The following is an 18,845-nucleotide window of genomic DNA, read 5'->3' as shown; positions in this document are numbered from 1 at the left end:
TCAGCACAGGTGTAAATGGTTAGACAGAAAGATGTGGCAGCTTTATCTTCTATGTTAGCCAGACTATAGAATCATAGATTGGTTTGGATTGGAAGGGAGCTTTAAAAATCATCTAGTCCATCAATCTTGCAATGAACAGGGATGTCTTCACCTAGATCAGGTTGTTCAGAGCGCAGTCCAACAGGTCCTTGAATGTTTCTAGGAATGGGGCATCTACCACAGGTTTTCCTCAGGAAGCCTGTTCCAGTATTACACCATCCACATGGTAAAAATCTTCCTTATATCTAATCTGCTCTGACCCTCTTTTAGTTTCAAGCCATTTTCCCTGCTCCTATTTCAACAGACCCTGCAAAAAAATCTATCCCCATCTTTCTTATAGGCCCCCTTTCAATACTGAAAGACTGCAGTGAGATCTCCACAGAGTCCACTCCAGGCTGAACAACCCCAACTCTCTCAGCCTTTCCTCACGGGAGAGGTGTTCCATCCCTCTCATCTCTTCATGCCCCAGTTCAGGAGCAGGACCTTGCAACTGTCCTTGCTGAATCTCACAAGATTCCCACTTCTTGATCTTGTCCAGATCCCTCTGAATGGTGTCCCATCCCTCAGGTTTGTCAATGCATCATTTAGCTCCCAAATTAGTTGGGAGCCCCAGCTGGGACCCCCAAATTATGCATCAGGTGACTGAAGAATGGAGTCAATTATTTGATCTACTCTTGACACACTGCCATTAGCAGTGCTGAGTGAATGAAGCAGTAGGGAAATTTGGCTTACTTTATTCAAGGTGGATTTGCTGTGGAAAATATCTTCATGGCTGGGGAATTCCTCCTCCTTCCAGGCTATCCCAATGACATCAAAGCTGAGGTTTTTATTTCAGGAGAACTGTTTGACTTATTTGAATTTTCAGGCTGTAGGACAGGCTATTGCTTCTTCAGCTCTGCTGTGTTTGTGGAACGGCTCCTGGAGAGTGGTGAGGGTTGGAGAGAGGACGTCTGCTCAGTGTGTGCAACAGGGCAGGGGACACAAAACAAACACTGTTTTCCTGGGAGGACTGAAAGCTTGTAAAACCATTATCTTGACAATGCTTCTTTCTCCTGAAGTAGAGTTCAAGGACTGCTCAGAGGCCAATTTAAAGCAGTTGTCTGAGAATGGCTTTCCAGGGTGGCTTATATGCCAAGGCTCGTAGGTACCATGGCTTAAAAGGAACATTGTGATAATCCCTTTCAACCTCCTGAATGACACACACATACCATTTCATGCTGTACTTTCTGTGCATAGGCCAGAAGCTTGTGGTTGAGTGTTACCTGGAATAGATTTCAAGGTTTGAACTTGACCAGCATTGCAGGACCAAGTAATTTTCCTTGAATAAGCTGGGCCCAAACAGCATGAAAGTCACCAGCATGTTGTCCTTTGTCCTGTGAATTACGCAGAGTGGTGGTAATGGGGAAAACCGAGCGTTGCTGCTCAGGAATCATGTGTTTGTAGAGAAGGGAAGTAATTTCTGTAAATATTATTTTCTTTAAATGCAAAAGGTTTTAGACTAGATAAGATGACATAGTGGCTGAGCCATTTCTTCTGAAGTGATTTATGACTGTTTAGACAGCGTTTAGCTCTTTGTGTATAGTATGGCTTATCAAAGTGTGTGCTGCTGTTGTGGACACACCCAGCTTTCAGAATTTGGGAAATATATCACAGTCACTTATTCTGTGGCTTGAGAACATAGTAATTTGGGCCTGGTCCAAAACTCATTGTTTTTAATTACAAAACAGGACTAATTATCAGTCTCTTAGCCTTTCCTGCCTTCCGCTATTAGAAAATGCTGCAAAGAAAAAGTGATTAAGATTTTGGAGAATTTGTGCTGTGGAGAATTAGGCAGTGCATTTTCTTCTGTGGTGACTGGGATGTTGGAGAGGTCACACACAGTGTTTTAGACAGGTAGGTCTTGCTTGGGGTCTGGCCCTTGGTGCTATCTATGTTTCATTTTGCAAAGTTCTTGTTTTAGGAGTCAGACCACTGTCAGTGATTCAAGGCTTGGAAAACTTCCATTCCAAAAAAAAAGGGCTTGGGAAACTCCCTGTGTTGATTTGTGATTTAGAAGTATTTTGACTCTTGCTTGTCTGTATGCACCTGGAAAAGAAAAAATTCTCAGAGGCAGAGCATAGTTTAGTGTAGCTAAAAAAGTGAAATGAGAAGCCTAGAAAGGCAATGACTGTGATGGGGGCAGGTGCTATCCTCCTAAATGGAGGGAGAAGCCAGGGAGTTGTTCTGGATCATGTCTGTGTGGTGCACTTCTCGTGAGCCTGTGCTGAAAACACAGAGCTGTTGAAGGTTTCTTAGGTCATGAAAAGAGCCTGCTGCAGATTGAGCCATGCCAGTGCTTGCACACATGGCAAACCCAGTGTGTGGTGTCTCACAACAGCTGTCAAAGACTGGTCATCATACCCAGAGTCTCTAAACATCCTGTTTATCCTTGCAAGGAGGAACACTTGATTGAAAGATAAATACCAAAGAAAAAAAAAAAGAAAAAAAAAAATCAACAACAAAACAAAACCCAACCCCAAAACTGGTGCTAGGAACAACATTTGCCCTTGGGCTAACAAACCTGAAAACAAAAGAAAATAAACATAGAATGGAGGCAAACACATTTCCACACAAGCCCAAATTCTAAAAAGGATTTAGGAGCTGAGCTTGTTTTGGCATGCTTGAAAAAGAAAAAGCCGTCTGGGTGCCAGGATTCTCAGGGCTCTCTCTGTATGTGTGTGTGCATCAGGGTAAGAGCACAGGAAGAGATGGGGTGTCTGTGGTGATGTGAGGGGGAAATGGCAGACATTGGAGCTGCCAGAATGCTTTATGCAGGGTCACCCTTGGGGCATAGCTTGCACATTTTTTATTTTTTTTTTTAATTAAACATGCCAAGAAAAAATCTTACAGTTGGCAGCAAGATTTTTTTTCTTCTTCTCCCTCTGTTCATTTGTCACTGCACTGGAGGTCTGTTTACTTTGCTCAAGAGAATGAGGGACCCAAGAGACACTGCTCTGCGTGCAAAGTTTTTATGGAAGGGGCTAGAGGAAGAGAAGGGCAGGAACTTCCAAGCCTTTTGGAACAGAGGTGGGCTGTTTCTTTTGCTTCTTTGCCCAATGTATGTTGGGCCTGATGCTGCTGCTGCTTGTGCAGATGTAGCTGGGCCCTGGGCTTTGAAGATGGGTCCTGTTGTTAAGGGCTGATCAGGCAAATCTCTACAGGGTGAGTGTGAGAAGGCCTAAGATGCCCTAAGACTTGATGTTGAATCTCTGAGTTGCTCTAACACTGTGGTGCTCCCACTCTGCCCATGGGATCTCTCCTGGTAGGTTGCTTTCAAACTGGAGATGATGCTCCTCTCTCCCAGCACCTCCCTGTTGACTCTTCTGAATGAAGTTTGGGATGAATTCATGAATGTGCCATTAAAATAATGTCATGGATGAAGCAAGGCAGCCCTTCATTCCAGGGATTTAGTGTCTTGAAGGGGACTTTTCCAGAGCTGTGTGGCAGCCTGCTGCTGCTGCTCTTTGTTGCTTTTGATGACTCAGTGAACTTCTGAATGCTTCAGTTTCTCCAGATGGGCTTAATAGTGATTGTGACCTGACTGGAGATCCAACAGAGGAGGGAAAGTGTAGATTCGTTGCTTTTGCTTGCTGGCATCTCAGTGGATGAGGCTGCTTTGTCTGGCTGGATCTTCTTCATAACTTTCAGTGCTGAAACAACTAGAAAAGAAACTAAGGAAGCTGCACAAGTGGGGTGAATGCCTTCAGATTAACAGATGGGCACATCCCATATTTTTTGCATGTACATTCTCCTACATTCTGGGCACTGAAAGCAGTGGCTTGTGGCCAGCAGAGTTCTGCAGTGTGAGGCAGGGCAAGGGAATGGCTCATGAAAGCAATGGATAATTCTACTGGAGCAGGCTTTAGAGCTAAGTGGTGTTCTGCCATTTGGAATTTTTCTTATCCTTTTTGACTGGTGAAAGAGGAAAGGAATTGATGGGTCTGCCTATAGCCTCAGTCTAGTGTTCAAAGCAGCTGTTTTCTGACCCAAGTCAGTTCTATTTGCCCTAATGTATCTCAGAGCAGAGGTTTCAATCAACAGAAGGAGTTGACTCCTTTTATCTCCATGTTCCCTGTTTTAATTGATGGGAAAGCTGCTCAGCAATCCCAGGACATCTTTCTCTGTTGCAAACATTCCCTTAAATACTGGGACACACCGTGTTGTTTTGGCCACTTTGTCTCCAAGAGGAGGGGGAGTGAAGAAGCCAGCTGCGATTGTAGAAAGACCCCTAGTGAAAAGATATTGAAAAGCCTGTAAAATACTAATTCTAGAAGAGGGAAAAATGAGAAGAAATTATAATTAGAGATGGACTATGCAAAATCCCTTTATGATAGATGGGAATGGGGACTGTCAGAAACAAAAAAGAAGATAGAAACTGACATAAAATGTTTTCACTCAAGAGTGGGTTAGATTAGTGTTGTGCAATTCTTTGCCACAAAATATCAGGGCCAAGAACTTTGCTGGATGCAGACACACTGACTGTTTCAGTGGATAACCAAGATATCAGAGAGCTAATGGTAATATTAAAAGAACAAGAGTTTTGGGAAGTTGTCGGTGCCGCGTGCGTCAAGGCACAAGCTGACTCCAGCAGATGGGAGATGGGGATAGGAAGAGACTTACTTATTTCGGAAGTGAAATAGTCTGTGAGCTGCCTCTTGCAGGATTTCTTTTTCTGACCTTTGGATCAGCCTCTGTTGTGTTGCAGAATCCCAGCCGAGATGGAGCTTGGGAAAGACATCAGGCTTGGCAGCTGTCTCGGCTACAGTACATCCAGTGATGTGGTAGACCCTGTGGGGAGGTAGAGCACCCTTCTGCATTCTTCAGCTGCCAGTTGTGAACGTCATGATTTCCCCTTGCCCCCAGAAGAAGCTTGTTTCTGTGGCCTGGGAATCGGGAGAGTGAACTCCCAAACTGGGTTCAGCTGAGCTTGGGTCGATTCCATAACATCTTTCTGCCTTCACTTTGTACCATAGAAATTATCTAGTGGTGATCACTCTCCTCTGGACCCCTCTTGTCTTTCTGGCTAAGATCTAGGTGTCCTCAGTGAAAAGGGCCCCTCCTTTCCTTCTTTGGTGGAGTATGACACGCTACACAAAATATTGATGTACTGAGGTCGAAAGCTGGTTTCATAATTTGCTTTTTTTAAAAAGTCACTCTTTTAGCTATCTGGAAAAAGTACCAGAGGAACTTTGAACACCTTAGCTGTAGGGCTGTGCTGTTCAACATTAACTTCTCAATAAAAGAGCTGTTTTGTTTTTACTGTATTTTCTTTTCACTGCTTTTAATAGCTATAAACAACCTCTGTGTGGAGCATATCTTGAAACTTTTGACCAGCTGAGTGAGGTGCCTTCATATCAATTTCAAGCCTGTGGAGAAGAGAGCATAACAGGTCCCTGACTGCTCCAGCCACTTCCTGCCTGCCAAGGAATGCTGGAAACAGAGGTTATTATTGCACAAGTAATTAAAGGTTCATCAGCCCTACCTCTCTGATTGCTTAAGGACATTGTAGTAAGGGACAAATACTCCTGCTTGCCCACTGTTATTTGTTTTCTGCTTTCTGTTTTTCTTGGCTTGAGAAGAGGAATTATGAAGACTCTTGAGTAGGATCTGGGAGTGCTGTGGACTAATGCATTTGGCTGTGGCCCTGGGTATGTTGTGGATCACTCTAGTACTGAGAAATAGAGTGCCTTCAGGGCCCCCTCTCTTCCTGCTTTTCCCCAAGATTCAGGCACTAGAGAGATGGCTCTCAAAAAGCAGGTCTATGTTGCCCTGGCCCTGGCACAGGGTGGGCAAAGAAGTCCAGGCTGGGGGAGGTCTGTAGAGCTCTGAATAGCTGAGGTGCATCCTATTCTCATATTAGCATACCATGGGGATTTTACTCCATCTGAGCTGGACTCCAAAAACGTGAGATTGACCTATAGTGGGAGGTTTTCCTATGAATTTTCTTAAAGGGATTATTTTCTCTTTCTGTGGTTTGAACTCTGAAGTTCACATTTTTGTATGTTTTCTCTCCATTACAGTATGCAAGAAATTACTTTGTCTTTTATATAGACACTCAGACTCACTTATGAGCAGGGGCCTCTTGGAAATAAAAGGAAAAAGAAGTAAGTACTAAATATTTTGTATCTTTGACAGAATCACAGGAGCAGGGCAGACTAAGCAATGCACCCTTTAACCACCTGTACCTTAGGATCTAGAGGGTCTGTTATCTTTGAGGAGCACAGCCCACAGACATGGGAAGTCATGTTGCAGTCCTCCAGCTTTTCTTCTGTTCTTGAATAATGGTCAGTACTATCTAAAGAAATGAGCTCCCATTGTGCTGAATATCTTTGTGCTTCAAGAGCAGTGGAAGAAACACCTCTTTTTATTCTAAGCTGAGAATAAAAAGAAAGCTGACTTTTGGCCCCTTAGGTCCTGTGACATTGTGAATGAGCCTCACAGTATGGCTGATACAGGGTGGGCATTTCCCTCCCTCCTGGGAGTGTAAAAGGGGATTGAGCTCAGACTGCACCCCAAAAGCCTCCTTGTCAGTGAAGACATTTTGCCCCTGAGAGGGGCTTGGCTGTAGTTCAGAAACAGCTTTAAGGGCACGTGTCAGGTAGGCAGATGGAGTGGGTGATGGAGATGATCTGCTGAAGGAGGAGAAGAGTGGAATGAGAAGATGAGTGACAAAAGGGCAGCTGTGTGTTTGACCCTGTGAGAGTGGAGGAGGGAAAGAACTCATCTCAAAAGGAGCAAGGAGCCAGCAGCAAAATTGCCTGGAATATGAGGCTGATGCAGAAAAGGCTTGGTGGAATGATCAGACCTGAGGTTACTCTATGTGTGTCTGCATAGAATAACTCCTTGCTCAGTCTACAGGGGCTGCCTAATCAACAGTCCTGTGTCAGTCTCAGCCCAGGATGCTCTGAGATTACACTAATCCTGCTGCAGAGCAGAGGGGTGTCTCCTGAGGTCCCAGGGGCACTGCATCTCCACACATGAACACAGCCCCCAGTGTGGCAGCCTTATAAGAGACGCTGTGTAATGGCCTGTTTTGAATTTGTGTTTCATTTGACTCCCATATGGGATCAGTTTTTCCCTTTTCTTTATTTTTTTTAATAGCGTTTTTCCTAGTCATAATAATCAGTGCTTCCCTGCCTTCTCCACTTCATTTTTCACAGCTGGCTTTGATTGGTTTCAGTCCTGCAGATGCTCCTTCGGACCCAGAAGAAGGGGCAAAGGTTCTTTTCCTTTTTGGTGCACTGCAGACAGCCCTGCAGCCGGAGGGCTGGGGGAGGCTGGCTCTCCTGGACTGGCCTACTCTTTGCTGTAGCCCCAGCCGGCCTCTTGTGCATCTGGTGAGCTTTGCCAAATTGCAGGATAATTTCTCTGCCAAAGGCCTGGGGAAGATCACAAGTAGTTGATGGCGTGCTTGCCCCTTCTCTTGTGCTGTTCAAAAACAACTGTTCCTGCAAGCAAGAGGGGCAGGATCCCCCAACGCCTCGTGCTCCCAGGCTGTGAGTACAAAGGGCCAGAGTGCATCTGCAGAGAGTGTGCCGGCACTGACTCAGCCTTCTGGGTCTGTGAGCCATCAGGCTTACAGCAACTGCAGCCCCACGTGTGTGACCGTGCGACGGCCGCGGTTCTGCGGGCTGGGATTAACCTGCACAGCCCCGTGTCGTGCTCCTCCAACAGGGGCTGGCACCATGCACAGCACCCTGAGTGCATGAATTGGCATGGGGGAAAAATATAGCTCCTGGATGGGCAGGCAGGCTTCCCTGATTTTTTTAGAGCGTGAGTCAAACACAAATTGCATGGCAGAAAGGAGAAACTTCCCTTGGAGGCAATTTAATCCACAGCTGCCTGATGTGGGGTTTCTAGCAACTTCCTTCAAAGCAGCTTGTGCTGGTCACTGTCGGAGATGGACGGTTGAGTTGACAGTCATTCAGCTGATCTGTTATGGCTATTCCTGCATTCCAGGCACCATCCAAAAGAATGAGACATAGCATTGCACAAGACCAAAAGAAAGTAAATGTTTACAGGCACAACGCACATTTCAGCTTGTTACATGTTCCTGAGCAGTGAAAGAAATGAAACAATAATTAAAACAGGTCCCAAGTCTCAGTGTGTATCTTGGCTCGCAGCACTGTCCTCTTGGAGTGCTGCCTCTGCCTCTCTCTGATCCCAGCCTGAGCAGTACCACTGGGCCATTGCATCCAGGTCAAGGTCTTTCCAGTTACTCCAAGTACATCCCCTTTCTGAGAACTGCAAGAGCCTTTTGGTGAGGTGATTTTATGGTTTGTGATGGAGCTGGGTGCTTGATGTTTTCCCAGCACCCAGTCATGCTGGGATCTCCCAGAGATGTTTGCCTTGAGTGTCCAAAGTGTCAGGGTAAGGGAAGTTACAGATAGATTTATTCCCTGGGGAGAAGGATGGAGAAAGTAGAGGAGCACAAGAGAGGTAGATATTTAAGTAATTTTTCCCTGAGTGATCCATTTTTAATGGTCTAGCTTGTCTTTGTGTGCACTCAGGGAAGAAATCGGGTGCAACGAAGCAGATGTAGTAAAGGGCTGTGGTGGGACATCTGACAGCTGTGCCAGCTGGACAGCAGCTACCTCTGCTCTCCTGCTCTGAGCACAGGGCTGGTCACAGCACAGCTGGATGGATAGGATATCTCCTGGCTGTGAGTCAAGTGGGTGCAGGAGAGAAGACGGCCTCTGCTCTGCTGCTCTTTTCCCAAGGAGAAGAGTAGAGGGCCTGGTGGGGGGAGTTGTTTTGCATAAAAGGGTGAAGCAATGGAGTCTTTCTCTTGAGAACAAGGAAATGGGGAGAGAGTGGAGGGGTGGCTGAAACACCCTCTCCCCCAGAGTTGCTCTGTGCTTAATGGTGCCTCCTGCCAAGCTGTGAAGATCTTGCAGCATCGTCTTGGTCTTCACACCAAGAGAACTTCTGTCACCCTGCAAGTCAGTCCCTGGCAGGAAAAAGGCCCTTTTAGTAATGATCAGCCCACCATGTACATGGCACGGAGAGACAGACCTCCCTCCATGAGTGCATTACCCTGGGCTCAGGCGTAGACTCGATATCCACATATGAGCAATAGCTGTAGCTGCTGACTCACTCACATCACTTTTCTTGGTTCTCTCATTTCAGCACTGAGCTGGCCAGATATTATTCATTTTATTTGAGATGTCTGCTGAACGTATAAATGTCTAGGCTTCCTGTAAGGAACAGATGAAGTCCAAAAGGCACAAGGTAAATGTGCAAGAGACTGTCTAAGAGCACGCCTACAGCACTGACTAGGGCCCGTACGTCAGGCAGAGGAAACAGCCATTGCTGAGTCTGCAAATAGGTTGGATTTGTTGTTTTGTTTGCCACATAAAGGGTACTTTTAGGAGGTGGCAGCTACGTGGCCTCTTGTTTTATGTGACCGAATTATTTAAGGACCTTGTTGTTAGGGGGAAATGCTGACTTTTCTGTAAGGCAGGTTACAACCTGCTTGTATACAGTGTTCTGTTACAGTTTTTCTCCATCCTTGGGAAAACCAGGTTTTATTTTAGACTTGCCAGACCATTCTGAAGGCAAATGACAGTACTTGAATGAAGTCAGGGGAGGGAAGAAAGTAGCTCATCAGTCACTAAGTTATGAAAAATTATTCTGATTTAGGCATCTGATATTTGTGTTCATTCTACTCAGAAACAACTTATCACCAGCTCCTCAAGGTTTTTGCATCGTTAAATCTCCTCATTAACTTGGATAGTGACTACTGTTGAGGAGAATACAAAAATCTGTGCGCCATTATAAACCCTCACTCACTCTTACAGAACGTGCAGGGAATCTAGCCTGGGAGTTGAGGTCCCAGAGCTAGTCCTGTCACCAGTGATGGGAAGTTTCCGTGGATATAGTACACAGCAAAACAGATGGGAATGATGACATTTCTCTAACTGAGAACTATCCAAAACCTTCCAGTAAAGATTATCTGCTTTGGTCTTACTGGGGTAGTAAAGGCCTGTGTTTGTAAAGCGGAAGAGCCAGCTTTTCAGAAGTCTGTTTTTTTACACAGTGCTTGACACACAAGCCATAATTCTGGGATTCTGGTTCCCTTGTTAAGTCCTCCTGCTTTCAGATTCTTGGAGCTAATTTTCATTGACAATAGGAACATTCCTTGAAAAATGCTGATGTAATGAAGTACGTGCTACTTGAGATTAAAAGATTTATTCAGTGACTCCTTTGTGAAACTTTTGCGAAGTGTCTTAACATTTTTATGTTTCTCCAACTGCCAACAAAATCTCATTGCACCACAGAGTTTGCAACATTAGTCAGATTTTGACACAGGCTCACGCAAGAGGCAGTTTTCACAGTCAGGAATCATAAAATGTTAAAGAAATTGCCATTATTTGAAAACTAGACACAGTTCAGTGAAGCAGATGGACTTGCTAACAGTGACTTAGGAGGTCTGTAGCACAGCTGTGTTGACACGGATTATAGACAATCAAAATTGTATATAAAGTGCATGCCTTAGTTTTAGTTTTAAGCATATTGCTAACATTTAATGAACTGTGTAACCTTATATGGTTTATGTATTTTCGTACTGTAGCTGCAAGTTATGCTAAGGCCTCGACTAAACCTTCCCAGAAATCTGTATTTCTATTTGTAATGCAGGCACACAGACTGAGAGTGCCAATAAGCCTTTGATTGAATCTTGATTAATGTAAATACGTTAAGCCTGTAGGTGCCATTCCAGCCCAGGGAGCTTCTTACAGCTTTTAACCACGTCCACAGCAGAGTTAGAGCCCCTTTGCTTCAGATAATTTCCAAAGACCATCTGAAGAATGTTTGGACTCGCTTGTGAAGGATCAGGGATAGAGACATTTTCTGAAGCCCCTGGCTGGCTTGTTTGCAACACCATCCCAATAAAAATTAAGCCCTCAGACACAAACTTAGGAAAGGAAAGAAGAAAACAGAATTCTGATATATTTCACAACCGTACTCTGATCCCAGGAGAAAGATTGGGTAAGAAACACTGATCTTTCTTACATATCTGTCTGCAAAGTTTTCAGTAGTCCTCTTTTACTAGCGATCTCTCCTGGATTAGGTGAGCAAATTGCCTAATTGTTTCAGTGGATTGCTTTAATTGGTTCTCATCCAAGCAGCAGAGGGGATGTAGGAGCACAGCATTTAACCGAGAGGAAAACAGCATGTGGGATGGGAGAAGGAAGGTACACCATGAAGTTACCCTTGAAGACACCATGAAGTGTGGTAAGTTGCAGTGGGATCTAGATGGCTGAGATGGATCAAAGCACTGAGTTCTCCTCCTGGCTCTGGCTTATTACCTGTTTTGATAGCAAAATTTGCAGATCTTCATTTGCCAAGGAAATGTGCTGAACCCATATATGTGTGTGGAATGGGACAAGGCACCTCCAGCATGGGGGCCAGCTTCTTCCAAGGTAAATCTTCGTGGAAGTAACCTTCCTGATCTACACTGCTGTCAATACTTACTTGGTAGGGATTGTGCCACTGAGCAAACACTGACTGCAAAAGTGCGTGATGAGAAAGGGGAGTAACTGAAAGGAAACATCCTTCCTGGTATGGTCTTCAGTGTCTTCTCCTTGTATGTGGCTTCTTCAAAGTAAAAATAGTGGACATAGCATGCAGGTGTGACCTATCTGCAAAATAAGTTATTTGTATCTCCTCCCACACCTTGCTCCCTAGACTCCATGGCTGTGGTACTACTGCTGCTCCTAGGAGTCTGCCCTTATCATGAAGGGATTTTAATCTGTGATTCCCTGATTTTACCTGTGGACAATTCTGCCTCTTTATGTAGTGTCTTTTAAAGCATTAATAGCAGAGAGTGTGTGGTTTTCCTCCTTTTTTTTTTCCCCTCCAGTCTTCCCTTCCTTCAATCTTTGTTTTGTTTCAGCTGTCCTATTACATTTGCTGGAGCCCAGGAACCAGGGAGAGCCCACTTCACTGCCTGACTTCTCAAGAATTGCAGAATAGGCCTGTGCAACATGAACCTGTCTGTTTCTACTGGGACCTGTCCAAGGGATGGCTTCTTACCATATCTGGCCTGTCTGGATCACAGTTACACCTACTGGTGTATTTTCTGTGCCATCATTTTTCTGCTGTTTTCTATGGTTTACTATACATTTCTCTGCTTTCTTTTTCTTTTTTCTTCCTATACTCCTGCTATTCTTGCAACATGTGCAAAAAAGTGAACAAAAATTATTGCAGGACTTGATGTGGCTACATGGCCATTTTTCCGCAAATATTTTCAAAATAAATATATTTAATATTAAAAAAAAAAATCCTGTCTGCCTTTAAAACCTGTAGTGTCCTGATTTGTGTTTCACGTAAAATCATGTGTCTTCAGCCAGTGTTAACAGATTGATTATTGCCTTAAGTGGCAGAAGAAAAGAAAAAATGATGGAACCATATCTCCCTCTAACACCTGAGTTCTGGAGGTCACAAGAGATGTCATACCTGCAGCTGTGTCCCTGTGGTCCCAGCTTTTAATTTTTAAACAGAAATATTATCTCCCAATCTCAGCAAACAATCCAAATAGCGAATTGTGATAAATTTTCTATATCTTTCCCTTGACAGCATTGGCTGGGGTTTTGACTCTGCACATTGGAGGACCACCTCGATTGTTTTTGATTTTGCTCTGCAGGCCTGTCCTTTTTATTTTGAGGAGAGGAAAAAAAAAAAAAAAAAAAAAAAGAGACACATACCAACAGCCTTAGAGTTTGGCAAAGCTGATGCTGCTGCAGCTGGAAAGGTATCTGATCATACTTGGTTAATAGTCTAGCAGAGTTTGCTCAGCATGCCCCAGCTCCTCCCAAAGATTCAGTCCATGGCATGGCGTAGGCCAGGGGACAATCCTATTGAAGCCCTAATATGTAGTTACATTACAGCCTGTACTAGGGATCCTTAAAAATCAGAGATCTCTGGATCAGGCAGATTTTAATAGTAACACACAAATAGCAGAGAGTGGATGAGCTGAGTCGTCCTGCACGTGATCTCTCCTTTGCCTTTCCTGCCCTGTTCAGCGTAACTCGAGAATTTGATCTGATCTCCTCTGTGGCCTATAAAATCATAATAAGAGCTTTAGTGACGCCTCTCTAATTAAAGCTGAATTGAATTTTGTGCTTCAAGCATGACTTAAACATTCATTACTCATGAAAAATTATACCATATCCTCTCCAACTTATGCCAAGCATTCTTTGAGTACCAAATGAGAATTTTGTAAGATTTTTTTTTTTTTTTTTTATTTCTTGGTTTTGTAGTAGGAATTAAAAAGGGATCTGATATGCAATCCGTGCATGCAGGGACAAATTTTAAAACCAGTTTGCCTTAAGCCATTAAGAAAATGTATCTCCAAACCTTCTCTCACTGTGCTATCTGTCCACCTCCTAGATTTAACTCCAGGCTCATTGACGGTGATGGGAGGACTCCTAGATACTTCACTAACTTTGATTTCATTGTCCTTCTACCATTCAGCTTTTCTTTGCTTGTGTGGAAAGAACTGCTCTAATTTCCTAGTCAAGTCCAAATTTGAGACTGAAATTGCTGTGTGAGCATTATACTCATTAGAAGTACCCAAAAGGAGCCTGGAAAACCACGCTGTTTGAGTCAGAGATGGACAGTGATACGGTTGGCAGCAGATACAAGTTCCAAAACTAGCAATTTCTTTTAGATATTAGGATAAAACATGCCTGCCACCTCAAGAACTGTGGAACACAGGAGTAGGAGCCCACAGACGATGTGGGATTGATATCCTTGGGTATATTCTGAACCTGAATGGGCAAAGTCTAGCACAAACTCTTCTCAGCTGGCCCTGCTTCAAACAAGATGTAGGACTGGATGATTTCAAGGGGTCATTTTAGACTTGGAATGGTCTCTGATACCAAGGTGTACCACTTTTTGGGGTGTAGAGGATGACTCTGCTGCGATCACAAATAGTTCTTAATTGCAAAGTTATACAAGGTTCAGTCATGGTTGACAAGCATGGGCACTGGAAGGATGTGATGGAAAGAAACTAGATAAGCAGTTTTTGACTTGTGTTTGAAAAGCCTGCAGTTTAGGGGTGAAAAGTTGATAAAAAGAAAAGTAAATATATTGTCTGTGAATTTCCTTTTGCAGAAGATGTGTCTACTGGAAGAACCTTTAGCAGTCAAAAAGGACTGCAACATCAAGTAGGACTCTTCAGGCTGAGATACAGTGAGGATGCAGCCCTATAGTGCTGTGGGGGAGACTGTTCTTATGTCCTTTTTATTCCCACGCACATGCCTGTCCCTGATGAGTTTGTGATTTGACTATAGGGACAGAGACTAGAGATGAAAGAGTAGAAGGTGTGCTTTTGGCTGAAAATATAAAACCCATGAAAACTGCTCACCTGTGTTTCTCTGTTCAGGGGAAGCGTGGAAGGAACTTATCTGGCAGTGCCAGGTGGACTTAGATGAAGAAGGGAACCAAGATATTAAGACATAAATGAATTAAGCATGGCTGAGAAATGCAGGGTTAATCTGCAAACCTAAAGGATTAATTTATTCCCATTATTTCTCTTATTTCGCTTCATACTTACTATGTGCGTTTCTTGCATTTGGTCCCTCCTTAAAAAAAAAAAAAAATTGTAAAGTTTTCTAGTAACCTCTGAAAGACTCTTAATTTTTTTTTTTTTTAAAGAAAATAGTCTGCAGAATAATCATCTCTTCTAGGCACATGTCATCTTCAGAATAAAACACGCATGCACGAGGAAATTCCATTGAAGAGGGGGAAGAAAGCTTACTTGGCTTGGGCCCCTTTCAGCATGATCTGACATACAGTGTTATCCTTAGATGATCTGTTATTATTTTCCTCCTCCTGAGCCACGTGTCAGCAACCATATGTGTGTGAGCAGCTGAAACTGTACTTTGGACTCTCCACTGTCGGTCTGACAGCGTGGGCAAGTGGACAGCAGGCTGGGGCTGGGTGCAGCACCTGTCCAAGGGGCTGACCAGCTCTGTAACCCAGGTAAGTGACTCCAAGGCCCCGTTCCCTTTCCCAGCCCTTTGTCTGTTAGATGTGATCCCTCTGAGCCCCTCTGCCTGCTGTGATGCAGTGCCAGGGTGGCTCCAGCCCTCGGAGGGCTGTGGCTATGTCAGTGTGACACCATAGCTAAGCCAAGTGGCTCAGAAGGCTGGCTGGGCTTGGCTCTGGGCCATGTGGATGTGGCTCTCCTTGCTCTTCAGAGTAATCTGGTCTCTCCACACAGGCCTGTGCCACTCCAGGTGGCTGTCCCAGCTTGTCTGGAGTCAGCTCAGGGAATCTCAGTGAGGAGCTGCTGCTCTGTGAGCTGAGCGTGTGAATCCCTGGTGGCCAGAAGTTGGTAGGTGATTCTCCTGAGCTGTTTATTTCTTGGCTTTGTCTTCCAGGCACATATATATGCTAGGCTTGATGCACTTGGACCCATCTCTTCCACATCTGCATAGCAGTGAGCAATATCAGGAATGTCAATTACCTTCACCCTTGTGATAACCATAAGTCATACCTGAAATTTCTCTGTATGCCCATTTTGTAAATTTTGTTTAAATAGAGAGCAGCTGCATAAAAACATTGTCCTGTATTGATGGTTAGTGGGGATCAGCAACAAAGGCGGTGGAATGACAGCAATTGGTTCTAGCCAGACATTTGACATCTTTTGGTAAAAGGGGTGTGTTGAGTCATGATCAGAAAAGTCATAGCTACTGTCACCTAAAATCTGCTAAAAATGATTAATAGCCAAGTGGGAGTGTTTAGTGTTTTTTGTTGAGCCCACATCTATATCCCTTAGAAGCCATTGTTTTTACTGAAACCAAATTATAATAGTGGACTTTGCAATGCTGTGTCTGCATATAAAATGCTCAGCCTGGGAATGGTTTGTGTCCTTTGAAGAAGGCTCTCAGCTCTGCAATGTGCAGCAGTTTCCTCACCTTCAACTGGGCAATGACTTGTGTGGAGTTACATTTTTGAAGGCACTTACTTCTTCATGGACTTCCATCAGCTGCCAACAAGATACAGCCAAACTTCTCATGCTGGTGAGGTGTTTCCCCGATGGCTACAGGCCATGTTGGTCTTTCCCAGACACTTTTGCTAGTTTCTTTCTTCAGAGCAGACCTAAGAAACAGACCCAGTAAGATCTCTGCAAATTATTCAGCAATTAAAATGTACTGGATTTTATGCTAGTAAATTAGCTGGAAGGACAATTCGGCATTTTTAACAAGTGGCAAAAATGCCTTGGATAGTGGATCATTTTTATTAGCGTGGCTTGCACATAACATTTTCCAAAAAACAAATAAAATAATTTACTGCCACTCTTGCATGGTTGTTTTGGTTCAGGAATAATTGCTGTCCCCTGCTTTCAGGGAAAAATCTGAGAGTTTGTGCAAAAATTTATACTGCTCTGTGCTGCTGCCTTGAAAGCAGTATAACTTCTTTTCATGATACAGTAACACCAGTATTTCACTGAGAGTACAAGCGTGGTCTGTGTGTGCTTGGGATGCCATCTTTATACTAGAAACAGATCTACAGCAGGGTATGCAACATGCAGAAACCTTTCCAATCCAGACCAGGTACTGGTTAGAATTGAGCTGTGTGAAAAGTTTCATTTGTTAAGTGGAAGTTATTATTAAAGAACTCAGTTAGATCCCTGAGTAACACTCTGTGGATGAATCAGGAAATGGTTCAGGTCAAATGGACCCTGCAGACCCTGCTCAGATCAGTCTTTGCCCTGATGTAAGTGAACCAATGTGAACTTCTGCATTAAGTGGTATTTGAATTAATGGTTAGATCATAATACATGTGACCACGTTTGAACCTACCTGAAAAAACAAGGGGGATAAGAAAATATATGAAATTTCGAAGGTTTTTGGCCTGTTCAACTTTGTACCCATGTTATGCTTTCATTGTGCTGGGACTCCAGTGCAGTTGGCTTTGCTTTGGAGCGAGGGAAGCAGTTAAAAATTTGTCTGCAATGTGTGTGTTGGGACTCTGATGTTTAGGATTCCCCATGGACAAGGGCTGCCAGACAGAGCTGAGAGCAGAGTTGCCCAGTTCAGCGAGGACAGAGACCATCTGGGCAGGGGAGGTGACTGTTTGTGGAATGCCAGAGATGTAAGGGAAAAGCCCTCTGTGGCACAACTCCATCTGCTTTTACTTATTTCTTCCTTTCATATTCCACAGAGTTTTGGTTGGTGTTTGCTGTTCTTGTTGTCTGGACCTTCCTCTAGGCTTTTTAGGCACTGGAGATGCCCCTCCCTTGGTGTTTGGGGATGCTTCTCTCTCTCTAGCTGGGAGCATAGCATGTTTCACCCACTGTGACTGGAGATGGGAACCTGCAGCTCTACCAGGGACTGGCATTCCATCTTTTCCCCAGGAGAGCAGCCATGCTGCCTCTGCATTTTGGTGTGCCTGGGGAGGGGACCTCACTCCCAAACCTGCAGAGCTCTGTGGTTTGCTCTTGCTGTGCCTTTGGCATGATTGTGGTCCAGCGTAATGCACTTGTATTTCAGGGATTTCCCCCCTCTTCAGTCTCATGAGTCACTTGTGGAAGCTGTGGGTTCCTCATGTTTCAGTACCACTGCTCTGGGGTCCTGTACAGGTTCCACTGAAACCTGTGGAGTGCTTTGCATGGATGGAAGCGTTTTCCTTAGAGAGCAGTAGGGGTGAGTCAGGCATCTGAGCAGCAGAGCCATTCAAGGGAGAGCTGGTGGGTGCTTCTGAAAAACAGGATTGTCTGCATGCTTTGGGGAAGCGAGGAGAGACCGACGAGAGGGTTGAAACATTTTTGTAATGAATACTAAAGGTCTTCCCCAGACACCAGCTCCCTCATCTGGGATGAGGAGACCCTCTAGGAATGAGGAAGTTCTCACAGATTGCCAGAAGCAGAGCTGAAATGTGAACAGCAGCCTGTTTTTAATCAAGGTCTCACACGCACTCTGGCCCAGCTGCTCTTGCAGGATGCAGAAACTGCCTTCCACTGTGATGCCTTTTGGGTGGGCTGTTGGAGGCAAAGGCTATTCAGTAGCTTCTGCTCTTTGTGGGCCAGAAGTTCTTGCTCACACTGTGGTCTTCACTGGACCACCCTCCATCCCATGCCATGTTTTCCTGAAGTGTGTGTTGATTACCTGCTCCGTGTTTCTGAAGTGAAGGGTGCCCAGTGCCTGGGCTTAGAAAGGCAGGTGAGACCTTCAGGAATCTGAAAACTCTTGTTGTATATGATCTCTTTATGGGTTTCTCTTTTGTGATGGACAATCCCACTTTGTTCAAAGCTCTCCACACAGGTGATGTTGTCCTAAATCTTTGATTGTGTTGCTTTCCTCCAGATTATTTCCTGTCAATGTACATGTTCTTGGAGTTCACTGTCCTGAGACTAGATGAACTCTCTGGCTGGAGCCTTGCCAGGTGGACCAGAGCAGAAGGGCACATGTTTTACAGTCTGAGGTCAGGCTGTTTGTACTACCCAGGACAACATTTGTCTTTTGTCTATAGTCATGAGACATGGGGGACTCCTATTAAGCTTGCAGTCCATCTCAAAGCTCTCCATAATTTTCTGAGGAATTGTGGACAGGTTTTCCCTATCCTTATCTGTACTGAATGGGGTCCAATTTTTTTCAGGCATTTTCCCCACTGTCAAGATCAGAATTCAAGCCTGTCTTCAGGCAGTTCTTCCCAGCTACATAGCAGCTGTGTATTTTACAAGCGTGCAATCTATCTAATGGCTTAAGTTGTTAGAGAAAACTTTGAAGAAATCTGGACTCACAACAAACACAGTA

General features: G+C 44.4%; 1 long non-coding RNA gene across 1 annotated transcript; it reads left to right on the top strand.

Annotated features, from left to right (window-relative positions):
- Positions 1 to 11,021: 11,021 nt before the first annotated feature.
- Positions 11,022 to 12,603, top strand: LOC127059714 (uncharacterized). Its single transcript, XR_007777798.1, has 3 exons — positions 11,022 to 11,313; positions 11,400 to 11,501; positions 11,975 to 12,603. It is a non-coding gene; the product is annotated as an uncharacterized LOC127059714 (long non-coding RNA).
- The last annotated feature ends 6,242 nt before the right edge of the window (positions 12,604 to 18,845 follow it).

The sequence above is a fragment of the Serinus canaria genome, chromosome 5 (genome assembly GCF_022539315.1).
Source record: "Serinus canaria isolate serCan28SL12 chromosome 5, serCan2020, whole genome shotgun sequence".
Lineage (NCBI taxonomy): Eukaryota > Metazoa > Chordata > Aves > Passeriformes > Fringillidae > Serinus > Serinus canaria.
The sequence above is the reverse complement of the archived record's forward strand: the minus strand, read 5'-3'. Positions and strand labels throughout refer to the sequence as shown.